This window comes from Lissotriton vulgaris, chromosome 7 (assembly GCF_964263255.1).
Source record: "Lissotriton vulgaris chromosome 7, aLisVul1.2, whole genome shotgun sequence".
NCBI lineage: Eukaryota > Metazoa > Chordata > Amphibia > Caudata > Salamandridae > Lissotriton > Lissotriton vulgaris.
The window spans coordinates 1,700,300,654-1,700,322,959 of NC_141695.1; the positions used below are offsets into that span (position 1 = coordinate 1,700,300,654).

The 22,306-nt window shown below is 47.5% G+C and overlaps 1 protein-coding gene and 1 pseudogene across 1 annotated transcript in view; one reads left to right on the top strand and one right to left on the bottom strand.

The window, feature by feature from the left end:
- LOC147706348 (uncharacterized) overlaps window positions 1-22,306 on the top strand; it is a 52,123-nt gene that overhangs the window by 8,114 nt on the left and 21,703 nt on the right. The gene's annotated exons all lie outside the window — the stretch shown is intronic.
- Window positions 6,171-6,761, bottom strand: LOC147706349 (ADP-ribosylation factor-like protein 6-interacting protein 6 pseudogene; annotated as a pseudogene).

Below are 22,306 nucleotides of genomic sequence, written 5' to 3' on the forward strand. Positions count from 1 at the left end.
ACCTGACAGGATTGGTGGTTAAGGCACAGACTGAGGTTAATGACCAGTTGATAAGATGCACATTGTAAGGAAGTGGGTTTCTGTTGCAGTAACCCCCCCTGCTTTTTCCCTGATGCACTTTTCCTTGGTGTGCCCTGGGTCCCTGCCAATCAGGAACCCAGGGCATGTGTTCCTTCCCTAAAAACTGTACTAAAGCCTAAACCCAATTGGCATCTCTGGCCACATGTCAGCCCCTGGTAAATGGTACCCTAGGTACTCCGGCATTGTGACCAGAGAAGACCCCTAAGGGCTGCAACACTTATTGTGCCGCCCTTAGGGGCCCTGTACCCTCACACACACACACTGCCTTTGCAGACTGAGTGTCCTCTTGCAGAACTAAATAAAGAGTCAACATGGCACATATCCCTGTGTGCCATGCCCACAAACCCACTGCCCTGGCATACATCAGCCACCCATCCAGCTGGGTGCCCTATGCCAGTGGTGTTGGCACAGGTGCACGAGCCCCGTGCCTATACACTACCCAGGGCCATTCCTGGGCACTGTAAGTCCAGTGATGCAATTAAGAGTATATGGTGCTGGGAGGTTGTCATTACTAACTCCACAGGACCATAGTGGCTATACTGAAGACTGACACGTTTGATATCAAACTTCTCAGCACATTAAACCCACACTGATGCCAGTGTGGGATTTAATGTAAAATGCACTACGGAGGGCATCTTAGAGATGCCCCCTGAAACCTAACCTACAATCCACGTCTTGTCTGAGAGGCTGCGTAGGCTGACACACAGCAATCATGTTGCTGGACCCCTGGGTGGAGAGCCCCCGCTCTCCTGGGCCTGCAACAATGCACATCCTGGGACGAGAGGCCAAGTCTCCTTTCCCAGGATAAGCAGGGAAAGCTTCAAAGGCATTCCGCCTTTGTGAACTTCTCCAGACCACTTGCTGTACTCAGCAACTGGTCCCCTACCAGTTCTGACCCCCACTCTGGTGGGAAGACTGGCGGTAAACCCTACGTCAGGAAAGGGGGTGTGCCAGCCTGTGCCAACTCCACCCCTCATGTGGGAGAGGCGAGGTGAAGCACGACTCTGGGCTATCGCCATCTTGAGGATGGGGAGCCCTACCCACTCACAGCTAGGCTCCTGACCCCCTCCCACAGGAGAGGAGCAAGGTAGGGGGTGTACCCACCCCAGGACAGGGACCTATTGGTCCCTGCGCTCACCCTACCTGTAACACCCCTAAATTTAGTATTTAGGGGCACCCTGAACCTTCCTTCCTCAGATCTCGATTGAAACAAGAAGACCTGCTGTGCAGCTGCTAACAAGAGACAACACCAACTGACTTGGCCCCAGAACCCTACAGGCCTGTTGATCCTTGAAACTGCTCCTTCGAAACCCCAGCGTCTCCTGTGGACAGCAACCTCCAAAACCCCAGAGGACCTGTCTGCCTTGAACCTTCCAAAAGACTGGGACTCCCACGAGCAGTGGTTTTGCTCAAACAGCAATACCCCTGGTGCCAGCCAGGAACCGCAAATCCAGCCCACTCTGCACCCGCCGAGCCCAGCCTGTGCCGAGTGAACCAAGACCACGAGGACGTCCCCCCGCCGACTGGGACCCAAAGTCCAGTACCCAAAGACCCTCCTTGACGAACTAGACGACGCCTGCAGCCTCAGAACAAGGGACCCCTCCAACCACGACCAGCTGAGGGTCAGATTTCACGACACCAAAAGACACCCCTGCACCCGGCGCCCCACAGCCCCCTGTGCCCTCCTTTGGGGTACTTAACCTCTTCTCCAAGATCCCAACTTACCTCTCGAAGTGGTGGTCGCACCTGAAGAATCTCCGTCCCCGAGCCTGCAGCCTTTGTTCACTTTTTAACTTTCCCATTGGATAACATTGAGCGCCCGATGGCTCAAAAGCACCCTGCACCCAGCCGCCCGAGTGCCGCTGGAAGTGCAACTACTACCCTACTCTACTTCCCCTCTTGCCCTGAGTAAGTGACCAGGAGCGCAGCTCCCACAGCCACGTGGCCAGCTTGCTGGCAGCCACCAACCAAAGGCCCCCCACCCTCCATTGGATTGCATTGGGCCTACTCTCTCTGCACCCGGCTGCCCCTGTGCCACTGAGGGTGTAACAACTGTACCTTTCCGACCCTGGGAACCTTAACTCTACCAGTCAATAGGAAACCGTTGTCTGTTTTTCAGTGGAATTTCTTCTAAGTGTCAATTTTTGCAAACTACAAATATTCTTTTAAAATCGTACCAACTACCAAAACGTCATTACTTACCTGTCTTGGGTAGAGGTCCCCGTGCTGAACCTAGGAGTCCAGTACTGGGTTACAAAAGTAACGAGAACCTACTTTACCTGTGACTTGAATTTCCTCCCATACAAAATAACATTGCTTGGTTTTTCACTGCAAAGTTTCTAAGTGTCAACTTTGAAAATACATTTATATTCTTTAAAAATCACAACTCTAACCCAAAACGCTTTTACTTAACTGTTTACAGCTTATGTCCTGGGACTGAATCCAGGATCCAGTCCTGTGGTTAGAAAAGTAATCCATAAAGTAATCTATTGCACTGATGTAGAAAAACCTATTGAGCTCAATGTTAAATTGTGTTTGAAATTGTGTTGCCTCTTGCAACCACTGTAGCTATTGTACTTAAATAGTCTGTTGCCTTTTTGCAAGGTAATTACTTACATTCACTCATATTGCTACCACTTTAGAAAGTAAGGTTATATCTAACTTTAACCTCTGCCATACCTCTGGAGACTGAGGACTATATACACACTCTACCTTATTTTGGTCCAGTATATATAAAGCCACCTTCTTACATTGGTGGATCAGCGGTGGGATCCAAACTTGCATTTGTTGGACTACTTGGTTACCATCTGATCACACTACAGAACTCATAAATTGCCTTTAGAATTCTGAAATTGGTTTTTCCAAAATACTAAAAGTCCCAGTACAATTTTAGAAAAATAAAAGTCACTGTAGTCAGGGTCAATGTTCCCTCTAATTTCTTTCCTCTGTGTGCGATAGTGTAAAGTCTATGTGCGCTGCAACCAAGGCTATGTGCGCCAATAACCAGACGTGCGTGTGGGTGCAGTGCCAAATATCACTCCAAAACTTTGCTTAAAAAGTGAAAAGACTGTGCATTTCCACACAACCAGATCCACGTGAATGGTATTAGGGCAGGTTTGAAACCATCCCACATAGCAATTTGAAACCTTGGCAACTATGCTGCTGCATTCCTTTTCTTAATAGAGCTGGGCTGCGGGGTGATTGTGTGCATTTGTTCAAGTTTTCATGTTAATTTCAGCTCATGTTGGTTGCTGCGATTAACATGAACATTTTAACAAATGCTCTCTTTGAGCAGGAAAGATAAAGTTATAATAACGTTATTATAATTTTATTTTTTGCAGTTCCAGGGCTGGGTTAGGGTAGCGCTGCATCAGGCTTTCGACTAAGGCATTTTAATGCTAGTGCCCGCATCAACGCATTAAAAAGCATTAGTCACGCATTCTCGCGCCCCTCTGACAATACTGCAATTGAGGCACACTACCAATGAGGCAGCACCAGCAGGCTAAAATTGTCTAACATATATGAGCATGCAACTGCGCCATCAAATTTAAAATGCTATATATCAGAGATAGAATATTCATGAACAATGCTGAGCAGGCAGGCCAGAATTTAATAGATCAATTAGCCATGCCCCAACCAGCCTTCCTGTGAGTCTACTCTGGGGGTACCAGCCATCATGTGGGTGATCCATGGAGCGGGTCTTGTCTGCTGTTACCCACAATCACATCACCCTTTTGGTGACCAGAGGCACACATATGCTTCGAAGATTGGACACACCGGTGGGTGGTAGCTACACAAATGACATACTAATCCAGCAGTGACAAGAGGATCAGTCAACCTTTGCAAAGGGCCTTCCACTGCGCAGAACCATTAGTCACATTTTTAAGTAACATTTGATCCGTTTGACCTTCAAACAATTTTTTTGTTAAAATTGTCAATTTATGCAGCAGATGATGCATTATGCGGTAAATATTGCAGAACCAGAATTATGTAGAAAACATTTGCAAACTAGGATATTTGCCATTCATGCTTGAACTGCTCTTGTTGAAAAACGGAGGACAAGTGCTGATGACAGAAAATCTATGGCTCAGAGACAAATGGTTTGTGCTTCCACTTTTAAGCTTATGCAGTGGCGGCTGGTACTTTTAAAAAGTGGTGAGGCAGAAAACTCTGAGTGGAATTTAAAGTGTGAAAAAGCGATAGAGAGCGCAGTGATTGGGCTTGAAACAACCATGGAGATGGGGTTACTATGAGACTAATTATTAGTTTGGTACTATTTCACAAGAGAAAATTAGAAAAAATGGGTGCAAATGGTGCATTTTCACCATATATTTCATGAAACCTTGCAAAAAGGTATTGAAAATATGCAAATGACCTCACAAAGACTCACCACTCTCCCTATACTCATGCAGACACATCACTCCTCTCACCCTGTGTTAACAGATGCACACCGCTTTGCTCAGCCTACACATAAGCATAACCTTCACCCTGCTCTCACTAGTGCACACCACTCACTGAGTGCATACACACCCCTCATCCAGTATACTCATAGTCACACAACTCACTGTACGCTCTCATAGACACATCGCTCACCATGCACCCCCAGCACTCACCCCAGCTCTTACAGAGGCACACTAATGAACTTCCACACACTCTCTCACACAGGCACATCCTTCCCCTTGCGCTCATACAGTGGACTTGCATAATTCACTCTGCAGGCACAAAAGCACACCACTCACCCTGCACTCGTACAGTCACATATCTTACTTTGCAGTCACACAAGCACTTCACTCACCCTGCATTCATACAGTCACATTACTCTGTATTCACCCTGCACGCACACAGAGGCCCCAAAGTTGCAGCTCCAGTCCACTCAAGTGCTCTTCCTGTGGTGTGTTGGGAAGGGTTGTTGTTGTGTAGGCCCTCAGAGGAACATTCGGGCTGCAGGAGTTTGGGAGTCCACGCTGATGGCTACCCCTCAGAAGTGCAAGTTAAGGGTAGAGAATGCATATCTTTTGCCCTCTGGATGCCTCCCTTCCCTGCAGACACGGCAGGATCCTGAGCCTTTGGAGATAAGGGGACTAAGTAAAAGCAAGGCTTTAACTATCTAGGGCATATCACTTCACTCACTTGTTTGTGGAGAATAGTTGTGCACAAATGTGTGCACTCATTAACTTTACCCAGCTATGCACATTTCCCCCATAATACCAATGTTTTACAGTATCTGTCTTTTCTCTCCCTGTATGTCTAGTCTTACAGATGTCGATATGTTTTTCAGCATTAATTGCACAGCAATGCACATTTTCTCTCGTTATTACTGTTCTACAGATATGCATTTCTCCCCATTAGTACTATCTTGGAGTGCTGCCCGATTCTCGTGCAGTATTGCTATCATATTCATGATTGTCAATCTCTGTATGTAATATTTAGAGGTGCGCCTTTCTCACCAGTGTTAGCATTTTACAGCAGTGCACATTTTCTCTTGAATTGAGTTGTTGATGGTGTGCACATTCCTCCCCCGTTATGCTCCTTGCCGATGGGCACAGTTCTTCCTCAGTATAAATATCTACACAGGTGAATACCTTCCCTGGTATTGATGCCTTGGAAACAGGGCTGGGCAGGAGTCAAACAATATCCAGAGTGGCGCTTCCTCCCTTCCCAATCCCAAGCCCTCCGTCCTCATTCAAGCTAAACTATTTTTTAAAGGTTATGTCCATTTTTTTAAACAGAGAAACAGGCTGAACACATTCCCAATGACAAAAGCGCAAACACCCCTATACTAACATTGTGGATCTTGGTTACCAACTTTTCCATTAATTTTTATTTTGTAAAATGATGAGTTACAAAAGAGTCCACGGTCACACGTCCATTAAAGAGGCAAATGAGGTGGTTTGGGAAACATGATTTGCAACGTCACCCTCCGCCTAACACGTTTCACAATAACTTGCAAGTTGTGTAAAGAATTTACATTCTTATGTGAAAGACTAAATGCCGTCCCAAAGCGGTACAAAAAACAGTCCATACAGCAGTTTCCGTTAAAATCCTTGAGTATTTCCTTTGAATGTCCCACATAATGGCAAAGCATCGAATCATACCAAACTCCATACTACTGTAAGAGCTGCCACAATGCCATTGAGAAGTGCCATGCTATAGCCCATGTGAAAAAAATGTCCTGTCATTCTCCTGAACCTTGCCGGCGACAGAGGTGTTGGTGGAAACATTCCGGGCTCCAAGGAATCAAAGTAGGTCACGGTCCAAGAGAAGCTGCAACATGACAGTCCTGCTGTCAGCGACAGCACCAGCAGACTGCAGAAGCCCAACAAATGAGTTTCCATTCCATCTTCATTCTTTGTCTTCTCGGACGGCAGCTCTTTCAGGAAAACGAAGAAAAATGTCAGAATGAAGGCCAGACCAGCCACAAGTATCAAGCAACAGAACACTGACAGTAGTCTGGCTGGCCAGCTCTTTCAACGGACGGGTGCGGCGATGGGATGGGGGAACTCATTGGTGGCTAATAGGTCCTCTCTAAAGGGCGTAGGAGTGGCAAGAGCCACATCGAGATCCGAGCTTCGGCGCATCTGTTGCCACATAGAGCCTCCTCCGCTCTCCTCTTCAAGCACCATGCCAGATATCAGGATGCATTGGTTACCCCCTCATCTTGTGCTCCTTGTCAGGGCCATATCTTCCTCAGGTAGGTTGCAAGATCAAACAACTAAAAACACAGATGTCAAGTTCGAGGCGCGTTGCACAATTTGCCGATACGGGCACACTGCACATCACGATAATCACTTTATTTCTATTTACATGTACATTGCCTGGGCCATTGGTCCGCGAATATGTCACCGGGTCCCTGAAAGCAAATGCCGCGTTCGTATGCTTGCTGTATTTCTTCCCTTAATAGAGCGCAGCTGTGGGGTGTTTGTGTGCCTTTGTTAATGTTTTCATGTTAATGGCAGCGCCCTTCATGAGCTGCAATTAACATGAAAACTTTAAAAAAAGGCACACAATAACCCCGCAGCCCAGCTCTATTAAGAGAAGAAATGCGAATGGGAGAAGGTGTTGGGAGCATGGAATACTCACCGGGCAGAGATTTGTGAACCGCCGCTGCCGAGTTTGGAATTGGAAGTGCAGGAATCCCCATGATCCTAGCATTGTATAATATTGCTTGAGATTCTGTATCTGGACGAAATGACCTGTGTGTATTAGAATGTATAAGATCACCTGATATTTTTATTTTTTATTTTTGTATTGTCTTTGTTCATTAATAAAAAGTATTTAAATAAAAAAAAAAGAGAGAACTGCAGCAAGTCTACAAACACAGCGTGTTTTTTTAGGTGATTCTAAAAGCACATGCTGTGTTTGGTACTGCATTTCTTTTGTTTTCTAGAGTGAGGCTGCAGGGCTGATTGTGTGCTTTTTTAAAACCATTCATGTTAATCGCAGCTCCTTATGGGCTCTGCAATTAACCGGAATACTCAAACAAAAGCACACAATGAGCCCCAGAGCCGCACTCTAGAAAAAAGTAGACATTTAGCAAGTGCTCCCTCCCCAGAGCACTTGCTAAATGCCTCTTGTTATGCAAGATCGAAATCCCCATTTTCGCGCTGCAGCGGTGGCGCAAATGTTCTCGGAGATGTGTGTGCGTGCCACACACAAAGCACTGCGCGCTCAGGGGCATGGAGGTGCGCGCACGTTCGAAGTAACACTGGTCTGGGTAGAGGGTTACAACTGTCAGGTTAGAATGTCTCAAAAGAACCCAGCTACTAATGAAGCTAATACCATGCAGGACCTGGTGGAGGAACTCAACCTCACACCTTACTTACACTTGTCTTTCAAGGAATTGAGGTCCTTATGCAAAGTTAAAAACATAGTCATGGGCCTGCATCCAACCAAACAAGGGCTCCAGGAACTCCTGGCTGAGTATGATAAAGGCCACCCCTCTGAACAGGGTGACACCCAATCAGAGGAAGAAGAGGAGGAGGAGGAGGAGGAGGATGATAGTAATCCTCCTCCCATCTCAAGGGAAGTGAGGGTCCCCATACCCTTATCTTCAAGAGTCAATCTCTGGGAACCTAGGCACCACACAGGTGGGCCAGGTCACAGAGAACACATTGGGGAGAGCCCCAATGAAGAGGACAACTGGTTAGCCAAGTTGGCCTAGAGATTAGATCTAGAGTCCAGATTCTTGGCTCTAGAAAAGGAAAGGAAAGAGATGGGATGGGCACCCATCAATGGTCGCAGCAATACCAATAATAAGGATAAAGAGGAATCTTATGATCCTAAAATCCCCAAAGGGATTGTCCCTAAATTTGAGGAAGGAGATGACAGCACCAAGTGGTTCACAGCCTTTGAGAGGACTTGTGAAATAAGAAGAGTAAAGACACCTCTCTGGGGGGCACTCCTGTGGGAACTGTTCTCTGGTAACTGCAGAGACAGGCTTCTGACCCTCTCTGGGCCAGATGCAGGGTCCTGTGACCTCTTGAAGGGAGCTCTGATTGAGGGATTTGGATTCACCACTGAGGAGTACAGAATTAGATTCAGGGGGCTCACAAAACACAGAACTGGATTGATTTTGTAGACTACTCAGTAAAGACACTGGGTGGCTGGTTAACTGGAAACAATGTGCATGACTTTAATGGAATTTACAACCTGTTTATGAAGGAACACATCTTAAGTAACTGCATTGAAGAGAAGTTTTATCAGTATCTGGTAGACCTAGGTCCACTTTCTCCCCAAGAATTGGGAAAGAAGGCAGACCACTGGGTCAGAACAAGGGTAACTAGGACATCCACTGGGGATGACTAAAAGAAAGGGGTCACAAAGCCTCCCCAGAAGAAAGACAGTGAACCCCTTAAGGATAAAAGTAAGGAGTCCCAGGTAGTCCCCCAAAACCTATCCAGGAGGATGGGCCCAAAGACACCTCACAAAGTAAACCAAGGTAACAAGGTAAGATTTGGAATCCCAACAAAATATGATGTCACAACTCTCAGAAGTCAGTACATATCAAGAATACAGACAGGAATAGTTGTTTGCATTATGAAAGTTTTCACCACCACTCTCTTAAAAAACACTTACCTTTCATTCGTCAAAAAAGAATCACATCCAATCCCAACGATGTTTCGACCGCTATCAATGACCAAATCTAAACGTATTTAAAGCGTGGTTACCCTAAATCGATACTTGAAGAATCCAAAAGTAGAGTGATGACAATAAACAGAGAAGATTTACTTAAGACCAAAGAAAAAACAGAATCAAAACTCACAGTATGTGTCTTAAAACATTCAGTACAAACGAAACAAATAACCAGGATTATGAGAAAACATTGGTCTGGTCACTGATCACCCAAGAACCAGACCTTCAACCATTATTCTCTAATCGCATAACATTTGCTTACAACAGATCAAAAAATATTAAAGAGCTACTGAAGAGACGAGAGACAAAGGTTAAGTCTGATACTTACAAAGGAATGCAGAAATGTGAAAATTGCATACATTACAATAACGTCATAACGGGTCGGACATTTACTCATCCCATGACTGGGAAACAGATTCCATTACTACATTCCAGCACATGTGATACTAAAAACGTATTATATGGTATAAAATGTCCATGTGGAAAACTTTATGTAGGTCAGACAGAACAAAAAATCAAAATAAGAATCACCGAACATAAGAGTAATATTCGACAAAAGAATGAAAAATCCACAATAGCTATGCACTGGATGGATGGATGGAAGAAAGACACAACATTACTTAACTTTGGTTCACCATATAAAAAGTGATTAAACCTCAGCAAGACACAGATACATACCCACATAAAAAGACTCAGATCTGAATATCATTGGATTCGTAAGATGGGCAGTCTTCAGCCGCAAGGATTAAATGACAGGATAGAATTATCATGTTTTTTTGTAACTACCAACTGGGAATGCTTTTATGATTCTGTACATAGCATGTAGTGAATATTTACTGTACTAAGAATAGAACCCAAACTAAGATGGCCGACACCATCATGATACAGTTGCAAGCCATGCACTTGTTTTAATCGTTACATCGCAAAATGAACACTAGAATGATTGCGAGAATGCCATCTTTCATGTATTTTTGATATCCGATGTACTTACGATAATTTTGTACACTTGGTGAGAAACACACATTTTGCGCTTTATTTGCTTTAATTTGCTCTCAGTTCACACAGTCAACATTAATCCACTTGATATTGGCTTTAAGATAAATATTAGTGTTGGACCATATTTAATAATCTTTCGTAACACATAGATTAGCCGTTCTCGGCTGTTGTGATTAACCGCGATCACGTGATACAGGTGCGGTCCAATAAACACACTGGTTAAAAGTTAGCATATGCTGTAGACTCACAGAGCGATTTCGAGTGGTTGAACACCGAAGCTCACTTCAGTTACACTTCCGTAAGTACAAACGAAGACGATCTTGTTGTTTCTTATTGTATACTGTTGTTAATGTTAATGTTAATGTTAGTAGGTATTTGTAAGCGCTCGTACGCCCGGGGGCTTCATGGCGCTGTAGAAAGGAACGAACGCAAAGGTCACAGAAGAGGGGGAGCAGCTCAGCAATGCGCCTGAGTGAAAAGCCAGGTTTTCAGGGAGTGTCTAAAACTGAGGATGTTATCATTCAGTTTCAGATGAATGTGCACATTTCTTAGCGATTTAAGGCAGGATACATAAACTGAAACCTGAACACAGTTTAGTTTATTATATATTCAGGTTTCTCTGATGCCTGACAGCATGACATGACAGCCCTCAAGAACGCCACCCGCAAACACCACCAGCTGATCCGCACCACCAAAAGGACAACATTCAAAGAACGTCTGGACAACAACACCCACAAAAAAGTAAAAGTAAAAAAGACATTTTTTTACAGGATAGGAAAGGTTAGCAACTGTTAGCCACAGTTCCAGAGGGCCAGGGAGATTCCATCCCAGCGAGGGAAAACTCTGAAAATGGCCTTGGTAAAGCGCCCCTCCCCCCCCCTAGCCAACAGAAAGCCCTGACTAGTCAGGCAACTGTCCAGCCTGAGTTGGTGGCTCCTCAGCTGGCAGAACAGCCAGCTGGCTGAGCGACCCTTGACCTCTGGTAGGTTGCTCCCCTTCTACTGCAGCTCCGCCGCAGCCTGCCTGCTGCTTCTCCTGCTCTTCAGGCGGCCCCTCCGCCATTTTGCCGGCAGCTTTTTGCCGCCGTCCCCTGATTTCCCGCCGCTGCTACCCTGCGGCCCGCCCCCCTAGCTCCTCATTGGTCACCCTCGTCCCCCCGCCTCCCAGCTGAGCCTTCCCCATCACCTGCGCGTAATAAATGGCGGCCGCTGCGAGGACGCACAGTGGATGCGGGCAGCGGGCGCGCAGCTGGCGCGCCTAAGGCAAGCCCGTCCGCGCCTGAACGCTGCCCAGCGCCAGGGCCCCTGGCTCCCGTCGATGCCAGCCCACACGACGGACTTACGACGACGCCACCCTCCACGCACCCAACGCCGGCTGGAACCCTGCCTGCTACCGAGCCATCACGAAACGCACCCACGGACCCTTCACCTGCCAAGCCTGCAAATTCTCCTGCCGCCGAACCGGCACGGCTCCCGCCAAGCCAGGCACCAGCAATACTCACCTCAAGTGCATCCTGCTCAACACCCGCTCCGTCCACAGACACGCCATCGAACTCTGGAACCTCCTCGACACAACATTACCAGATGTCGCCTTCCTCACGGAAACCTGGATGAACGCCTCCTCAGCCCCCGACATAACCATAGCAAATGGCTACAAGATCACCCGGAGAGACCGCGTCAACCAAACCGTAGGAGGCATCGCCATCTTCCACAGAAACACCATCCGAATCACGACCAACTTCGACGACACCCTCACCACCGCCGAGCACCTTCACTTCCAGATACACCCCGACCCCAAGACCACCCTCAGAGGCACTCTCATCTACAGACCACCGGGACCACGCACACAATTCAGTGAAGCCATCGCAGACTTTGTCAGTCAACACGCCCTTACCTCCTCGGACTACATCCTCCTAGGGGACCTCAACTTCCACCTGGAGAACAACAATGACAGCAACACCACCGCCCTGCTGGACAACCTCGCCAACCTCGGACTCAAGCAACTGGTGAACACCCCCACCCTCTGTGCCGGCCACATGCTAGACCCCATCTTCTCAGCCAGCAAGCACATCGCCTTCAGCCACTCCACCGGACTACACTGGACTGATCACAGCTGCGTCCACTTCAACTTCAGGAGAACCACGACCCACCACCACCCTCAACATGTTCCTCGCAGAAGCTGGAGCAAGATCACCGCCGACCAACTCACCACCTCCCTCAGCCAGAACCCTCCCACCAACACGAGGGACCCCATCGAAGCAGCCCGCAACCTCACACAGTGGCTCACCAACTGCGCCGACGACCTCGCACCACTGAAGAACCCTCCCAGCAGACTCGGCAGCAAGAAAGCCTCCTGGTTCACCAACGACCTCAAAAACTCCAAGAAAACCTGCCGCACGCTCGAGAAAGCCTGGCGCCACGACCAGACAACAGAAAACATGACAGCTCTCAAGAATGCCACCCACAAACACCACCAGCTGATCCGCACTACCAAAAGGACAACATTCAAAGAACGCCTGGACAACAACACCCACAACAGCAAGGAACTCTTCAGCATCGTTAAAGGGTTCTCCAACTCCAGCGCCTGCAACAACAACATCACACCCTCGCAAGACTTCTGCGACTCAGTCGCCTCGTTCTTCCACCGCAAGATCGCCGACATACACAACAGCTTGAGTGCACAGACCACGCACCCAACCACCGAACCAGCGCCCCCCACAACCACCCTGGCCACCTGGACCCCGGTCAGCACCGAAGACACCACCCGCATGATGAACACCATCCACTCCGGCTCCCCAACCGACTCCTGCCCACACCACATCTTCAACAATGCCGACTCCATCATCGCACTCCAACTCCGGGACATAATCAACAACTCCCTCGCATCCGTCACCTTCCCGGAGAGCTGGAAACATGCCGAGCTCAGCGCCCTCCTAAAGAAACCCAGCGCAGACCCCACAGACCTCAAGAACTTCTGCCCCATCTCGCTCCTCCCTTTTCCGGCCAAAGTCATAGAGAAGACTGTCAACAAACAACTCTCCGCCTTCCTTGAGTGTAACGGATCCCTCGACCCCTCGCAGTCCGGCTTCCGAGCAAACCACAGCACCGAGACCGCCCTCATTGCAGCCACCAACGACATCATGTCCCTGCTCGACAAAGGGGAAACAGCTGCCCTCATCCTCCTGGACCTCTCAGCTGCATTCGACACTGTATGCCACCGCACACTAATACAGCGCCCCAGCAACACTGGAATCTAAGGGAAGGCCCTGGAGTGGATCATCTATTTCCTCGCCGGAAGAACCCAGAGAGTCCGCCTCCCCCCCTACCGATCCACGGCCACCGAGGTCATCTGCGGCGTGCCACAAGGATCCTCGCTCAGCCCCACCCTCTTCAACGTCTACATGAGCCCCCTTGCAGCCATCGCACTCCAACACAACCTAAACATCATCTCATACGCCGACGACACCCAGCTAATCCTCTCCCTCTCCAACGCCACCGCCAGAACAAGCCTCCTCGAAGGAATGAAAGACGTCGCGTAATGGATGAAGATCAGCCGTTTGAAACTGAACTCGGACAAGATGGAAGTCCTCATCCTAGGACCATCCCCCTCTGCCTGGGACGACTCCTGGTGGCCCTCGGCACTGCCCCCAAGCCAACTGACCACTCACGCAACCTGGGTTTCATCCTGGACTCCTCCCTCAAAATGACCAAGCAAGTCAACGCCGTCTCGTCATCCTGGTTCAACACCCTGCGAATGCTCCGAAAGCTCTTCAGGTGGATCACCACCGAAACCAGGAAGACGGTCACCCAGGCCCTCGTCACCAGCCAACTGGACTACAGGAACACCCTCTATGCAGGAACCACAGCCAAACTCCAGAAAAGACTCCAGCGCATACAGAACGCTTCTGCACGACTCATCCTGGACATCCCCCGTCACAGCCAAAACTCTGCCCATCTGAGAGACCTGCACTGGCTACCCGTCAGCAAGAAGATCACGTTCAGACTTATCACCCACGCACACATGGCTCTCCACGACATGGGCCCCAAATACCTCAACAGCAGCCTTACATTCTATACACCCACCGCCAGCTCCGATCCGCCAGCCTCGCCCTCGCCACCGTACCAGGTATTCGCAGAACCACCGCCAGAGGAAGATCCTTCTCCCACCTGGCGGTCAAGACTTGGAACTCCCTCCCCACCCACCTACGGCTGACCCAGGACCCTCTCTCCTTCAGGAAACAACTCAAGACCTGGCTGTTCGAGCAGTAGCGACTCCCTCCCCCGCCCCCAGCGCCTTGAGACCCTAGCCAGTGAGTAGCGCGCTATACAAATCTGTTGATTGATTGATTGATTGATTGATTGATTGAACAAAGGGTGGAGAAAAGGTGTTCACTACAAAGTGTGGTGACCCCCACCCTAAAACAACAGGTAGAAAGACAGGACCCAAAGAGACCTGTAAAATAGTCCCTTCACTTGCCAGTCAGGAGCTAAAGGTGTGGTTCTGGGCACTGACAGCTGTCAGCAGCCTCTGCTGGGTGTTAGCCTTCATGGCAGCCCTATCCTTGGCATGGTGGCCTAACCCCCTGCCAAATAGTAAGCTAGGCCCGCTGACCCTATTGGTCATGGTGGCGTTACTCAAACTGTGGGTAACCTCTGCGGGTAAGCTGGGCCTTGCCCTGGCTAAGTTAGACTTTACAGAGGTAGGCACCTCTGGAAGCAGAATAAAAAGATGAGCTGAAGACACTAAAGAGCAAGGAGAGGAGCTTTGGGAATAAGGTCCTGAAAATGATAAGGTAGACCAGCTCCCCAAATGGACTGACCTGGACAGAAAGATATAAGGCAGAGTAGGCCCTGCAACTTTCAAACCACTTCCCCAACTCTTTCTCGCCTGAAAGACTAGAGAGACTCTCCCAGCGTTGGCTGAATCTCCTGGCCTTTGGGCTGGGGGGGCTTGTGTAAGGAAGTGGGATTCTGTTGCAGTAACCCCCCCCCCACTTTTTGCCTGATACCTGATGCACTTTTCCTTGGTGTGCCCAGGGTCCCTGCCAACCTTCCTTCCGCAGATCCCGATTGAAACAAGAAGAAGAACAAGAAACAAGAAGACCTGCCATGCATCTGCTAACAAGAGGACGACACCAACTGACTTGGCCCCAGAACCCCTACAGGCCTGTTGATCCTTGAACCTGCTCCAGCGAAACTCCGGCGTCTCCTGCGGAAAGCAACCTCGAAAACCCCGGAGGACCTGCCTGCCTTGAACCTTTCAAAAGACTGGGACTTCCATGAGCAGTGGTTCTGCTCAAACAGCAATACCCCTGGTACCAGCCAGGAACCGCGAATCCAGCCCACTCTACACCCGTCGAGCCCGGCCTGTGCCTGAGTGAACCAAGACCACAATGACATCCCCCCGGCGACTGGGACCCAAAGTCCAGTGCCCAAAGACCCTCCTCGACGTACCAGACAACGCCTGCAGCCTCAGAACAAGGGAGCCCTCCAACCACGACCAGCTGAAGGTAAGATTTCCCGACACCAAAAGACACCCCTGCACACGGCTCCCTGTGCCCTCCTTTGGGGTACCTACCTCTTGTCCAAGATCCCAACTTACCTCTCGAAGTGGTGGTCGCACCTGAAGAGTCTCCGTCCCGAGCCTGCAGCCTTTGTTCACTTTTTAACTTTCCCATTTGATAACATTGAGCGCCCGACGGCTCAAAGCAACCTGCACCCAGCCGCCCGAGTGCCGCTGGAAGTGCAACTACTACCCTACTCTACTTCCCCACTTGCCCTGAGTAAGTGACCAGGAGCTCAGCTCCCACAGCCGCGTGGCCTGCTTGCTGGCAGCCACCAACCAAAGCCCCCCTACCCTCCATTGGATTGCATTGGGCCTACTCTCTCTGCACCCAGCTGCCCCTGTGCAGCTGAGGGTGTAAAAACTGTACCTTTCCGACCCTGGGAGACCCCTGAGTCAATGCCCAGAACCTTAACTCCACCAGTTGAGTACTTACCTAAAAGCTGATAATTCATTTTCTTCCATAGGTTAACATTGACTGGTTTCACATGAAATTTCTTCTAAGTGTGGAGTTTTGAAACTTTAAAATATTCATCTAACATCAGCTGAATAAAGAATTCCGAATTACTCACCTGTGATCAGGAGAGAAGCCAGTACTGTACCTTTGAGCCCAATACTGAACCGAAAAAGTAATCATAACTGTACTTAGCAGTAGCCTGAATTTTCTTCCATAGGAAACCATTGTCTGTTTTTCTATGAAATTTCTTCTGTGTCAATTTTTGCAAACTACAAATATTCTTAAAAAAATCGTACCAACTAGGATCTTGGGCTAACTCCATATAGGTTTATTTCAACCTATAGGACCCAAAAAACGTAACGAGGCCAGACCCGGTCCAAGGAGTATTGATGGCATAATCATAGGACCCGGGGAAAAAAAAAACCCGGAATACTATCTCCATTGTGTCATCCCCCAAAAGGCCAGGTTACGTTTATTGCAAGATCTAGCCATGTCAACCTTTGATATTTCATATAGGGACGTGAGCCAACCAGAATGTGATGGAGCAATTTTCTCAACCCACTGTATACAAATCTGCCTTCTAGCCAACAAAATGGTATAGAACAAAAAGGATCTAGCCTTGCCGGTGATGCTGTCCTCCAAGCCAAAGATGATAAGTGGCAATGAGATTACTAATGATGTACTCAAAATAGAGTTCAGAGTAGACTTTACTTCCTCCCAGAACCGGCCGATGTCAGGGCACTCCATGAACATGTGGATGTCCGATGCTTCCAATAAATTGCATTTACTACATTTCTTGTCTGGGAGAAATTTGGAAAGTCTCAACGGTGTTATATATGCCCGATGGGCTGTGAACAGGTGGTTACGTCTTAACCATGATGGCTTCACAACTTTATAAAGGAGCGCAAAAGATCTTACCCATACCTCCTCACACTGAAAGCCAGTCGCCTCTCCCCACAGCTCATCTGGGAGGGAAAAATCCCTATCGTTTTCCTCCTGCAGCTGCCAATACCAAAAGGCCACCTCCTTGCCTCCCCTAGGTCTTTCCACTAGCAGCTGCTCCAGGTAGCTTGACTTCCCAAAGTGTACGTCTTTAGACCCCTGAGCCCTCCCCCAGCTTTCCAGCTGGATGAATTTAAATCTGGAAAGCTCTGGACCTATGCGATCGTGTAAATCCTCCCAAGCTATTACTGATCCTTCCGCCATTAACTCTCCCCATCTTGTAATCACAGCCTCCTCTAATGAAGAAGATAAGCTGTCCCTTAGGCACACTGGTAGACCCGGAGAATCCCATAAAGGAGCGAAATTAGAGTAGTAAGACAGCCCCAGTCTTTTTCTAATGGCTAACCATACCTTAGCCCATGACTGTAAAATTTTTAGCCTTATTTTTTTAAAGAATTTCTGGCTTCCAAACTTAAACAGAAATCCATCAGCTGGTAGATTTGCTCCGGTTAACATGGCTTTATACATCGTCCCCCCAGGAAGATTAGATGGTGTTTTTAGAAGCATCCTGGAATAAGATAACTGAAAGGCCCATGCGTAGTATACTAAATCAGGTAGGGCAAGACCTCCCTTTTCCCTCCTCCTCCTCAGCTTCTTCCATGCAATTCTAGTAGATTTGTAATTCCAGATAGAGGAATTAATCTCTCGCTGACACTTATCAATCATCTTGACATCGAACCCCAGAGGAATGGCACCAAAAATAAATGTGAACTTAGGGAGAATACACATTTTTATTAGGTTCACCCTACCCATTATAGAGAGTGGCAGGTGAGTCCAAGATTTCAATAGGCCTTTACATTCCTTGGATATTCGGTCTAAGTTAGCTTGTGCAATAGTACCGATGTCTTGGGTAATTCGGGTCCCAAGATAACGCACAGAGGTGGTGATGTTTATGCCTAACCGTAAATCTGGAATATTCCACACCATAACATCAGTCTTGCTTGGGTTGATAATATACCCCGAGACATTACCAAACTCTTCTGCCCTTTGAATCACAGCAGGGAAAGACAGTACCGGGTCCGAGGTAAAGATAAAAATATCTCAGCATATAGTGCTGTCCGCCTTTCCCACTCCTTAAATTTAAACAATGGAATATTTTCGTCTACCCGCAAAACCTGGGCAAACGGCTCGATATATAAATTGAAAAGAAGGGGAGAGAGTGGACAGCCCTGCCTCTTACCTCTAGTGATCTTAAAAGGTTCTGTCAAGACCCCATTAATCAGCAACCTAGCCGAAGGGGCCCCATAAAGCAAGGCAATGGTTCTGCAAAAGCCCTTCCCAAAGTTAAACTTTTTTAGTACATCATTCAGATAGGGCCAATTGACCATATCAAAGGCCTTTGCCGCGTCAAGAGTGAGGGTGGCCAGTGGAAGGGAAAAAGCAGAGGCAATATCTATTGCCCTACCAAGTCATGTGTAAGGTCCGAGAGATGGCGCCCTTTGATAAAACCTTTCTGGTCTTGATGGACAATGGTGCCTATTACTCTTCCCAATCTTGCTGACATTATGGTGGCAAAGATCTTATTGTCACTTTTCAGCAACGATATTGGCCTGTAGGACCCACAGTCCGAAACATCCTTCCCTGGTTTGGGGATGAGAACAATTGTGGCCTCACTCCACGATTTTGGCGGTAGCATCCCTTCTCTTAGGATATCATTAAAGAGGGTTGTCAATACTTGGACAATAGCATCCCCCAAAGCTCTATAGATCTCTCCAGGAAGACCATCTGGGCCAGATGCTTTCCCTTTTTTTGTTTGCCGTATTGCTTCCCTCACCTCTGCCTCCGTTATTACCGTCTCTAGGCTATTGCTCTGTGCGATTGAGAGAGTTGGAAGCATAATCCCTTCCAGCCACGTATCCCCTGCCGTCTGATCATTAGGTAGCTCTTCCCTTTAGATTGCTTCAAAAAATTCAAAAAAGGCATTGCCGATCTCTAGATTTGATACCCTTGGCGCCGCCTCCCCCTCTACCTTGATTTCTCTAATGTACTTCAGGCCTTGGTCTGATTTTATTTTCCATGCCAATACCCTGCCCGTGGCCTCTCCAAACTCAAAGTGGGAAATCTTACATGCTTTCCACCTTTTGTTAACCCTCTCTTGTAAGATGTTTTCTAATTGGAGCTTTAGCTCAGCCAGTTTTGTCTGCTCCTCTAAGGAACCTAGAGACTGCGCTAGGTTTAACTCAATAACCTTCATTTCCTGCTCCAAGCCAGCTATCATCTCCTTATATCTTTTACTCCGATTGGAGGCCCTGCTAGTGATACACCCTCTTAAAAAGGCCTTAAAGGCCTCCCAGACCACAGCCAGGGGTGAGGATTCAAGATTTATATAAAAAAATGCAGTAGTTTCTGCGGCAAGAAAGTTGACTTTTTCTTCCTCAAGTAGGAGTGTCCGGTCAAATGACCAAGATGGATGTTCCATCCTGCTATCGGATCTAAGGGTAAAAACAAGAGCCGAATGGTCCGACAAATGAGATGGGAGATACTCTATCGCTGTCAAGGTGTCTTTCAAATTATAGCTGAACAGAGCATAGTCGATTCTAGATTTGTGCTTGAATCTACTATTCCGGAAGGAATCCCCCATTTTACTACCTGCTCTTTCCCTCCATTGATCCGCCAGGCCAAGCTGGGTCATAATTGCTATTAGAGTTTGCCTGGACCTTGGTGTACTGCAGGCTCTCTAATTTGCTGATTTATCCAACCTAGGATTCAGCACGATGTTAAAATCGCCCATCCAGATCACCGGATCCTGAGAAAGTACCAGATGATTCCTAATGTTATCCAGATGCGTTGGATCATCTGAATTAGGGCCATAATAGCCCACCAAGGTGCAGCTCCGACCAGCCAACGAAACTCTAAGTATCAACCATCTCCCTGTATGGTCTTCTATGTGATCCAGAATTTGTGCTTTAGCAGCTTTTTTGAAGATAAATAGTACCCCCCTGATATTAGCATTATGATCAGTAGAGCAGAATTTATCGACCCATCTCTGTTTTTTAAGTATCTCTGTGGCCTCTATTTTAAGAAGGTGTGACTCCTGGATGGCAATGATCTGCGCGGGAGAGTCCCTCAAGTACTGCATAATACATTCCCGCCTACTTCTCACGCGTAGACCATTGACATTCCAGGACATATAGTGAAGAAGTGTCATGGTGCCACATCTATCCCCTGCTCCTCCACCTTTCCCAACAGCCCCTGAGGGAGTCCTAACATTGACATTTTAGAATTTTGATGTTGGACAAATGTCTGAAATAAACATACTGTAATATGACAAGAGGCAGACTTATGAGGATTTTTTGCTATTTTCCCCCTCCCTCCCTTCTCCCACCCCTACTTACTCTGGCGTGATGGGTAGATAGCTTTACGCCTCCAACAGCCCTCCACCCTTAACTCCACCCTTCTGCTATAACCAATCGCCTAACTACAGTTGTAAGCCGAAATGGAAACTAAGAGGAAACTCGTTTTATGGTGGGAAGGACCAGGAGACCCCTTATGTGGAGTGGTGTGGCTCACTGGTTAGAGGTGGCAGACCCGTAAGCAGACGACGGCCCGGGACCTGGGTTCGATTCCCGACGCGGCAGGGTCGTGGACCATGGTCAGCGGGCTCGATAATTCTCGCCTCGGTGCCTACTCCAGTCAGGGACCACACTCGGCAACTCTGGGCATTAGCTTGCCTCATCTTCACAACGGCCCCCCCAGACCGCCGGGGATGCTTGGTCGCACCTTAGAGATACCCATTAGGGACCATCTCTCAGGGTGAGCCAGGACGGGTTCCCCAGCGGTCGAAGCGTGGAGATACTCCTCCGGGAGTCGATTCCTAGCGCTATATAAACCCGCAATTAAATTAAATTAAAATTATGTGGTATGATATATTTATCTCTCCTCTTTTCCTCCACCCTTTGGTTTCCCTTATATTTATATATATATATATATATATATATATATATATATATATATATATATATATATATATATATATATATATATATTTTTTTATTATTATATTTCCTCTACAACCCCTCTTGTGACTACATTTCCCTTTAAAAAAAATTTTTTTTATTAATGCAAGTGTCTGTGATATGTTATTGTTTTTTAATTTTGTTTCTTTTTTTTTTTTCCTTTCCTCCATATTTTCCCCATTTTTAGGTTTAGGCCTTAAGCTTTATGTTTTCCCACTCTACTTAATATCTAAGAGAAGTGCTTCTCTTGCACGTGAGAGTGACTAATTTAAACCAACTGTAGTTTGGATTAATAATTAATAAGTAGAGTAGAGTAGAAACTATAGAGACCCAAATTTCACGTTATCTTTCACTCTGAGCTTGGGCATGATTTCTAATAGACTCTAATAGCTCATCAGCTTCCAGGGGAGAACGGATAATATGCATTTTATTGTTATACATAATGCGCAAAAAGGCTGGGAACCTCATCTGGACAGTGGCGCCTAGAGATGTAAACTTATCCATGCGCTGTCCCAACTCCCTCTGTCTGTCAAGGGTGGTCTTAGATAAATCTGACCGCGCCTCAAAGGAGAAGTCTGGGCCCTGCGTTGATCTGGCTTTCAGTGCAAGGTTCAAGATCTTATCCTTGAGTGAGTATGTCAAGAAGTTGATCAAAACCTTTCTAGGTTTATTTCTTCCTGGTTTCAGGCGAAATGGGTCCCGGTGAATTCGCTGAATGTCCTTATCTAGCTCCTCAACTGATTCCTCCAAGTTAAGGTAGTCTTTTAGTATCTTGATTACAAAGCTTTTAAGGTTTGTACCCTCCTGTCCTTCCGGGATCTTTAAGAGCCGCAGATTGTTCCTCCGGGAATAATTTTCCAAACCTTCAACTCGCTCTCGCATACTCTCCCCATCCCTTTGCAGTGCTTGAATTTTGGATCTGGCAATCTCTAAGTTGGATGTCAGCATCCCCACTGAGCTTTCCAATACCTCCGTCCTTGCACATAAACCGACCACCTTTTGGTCAAGTAGCTCACAAGATGCTCTAATTTCGTTCTGATTCATTTTATAGACTGCAAAATCAGCACAAATGTCCTCCCTCATTGCAGTTATTGACTTGACCAGAGCCTCAAGTGTATTG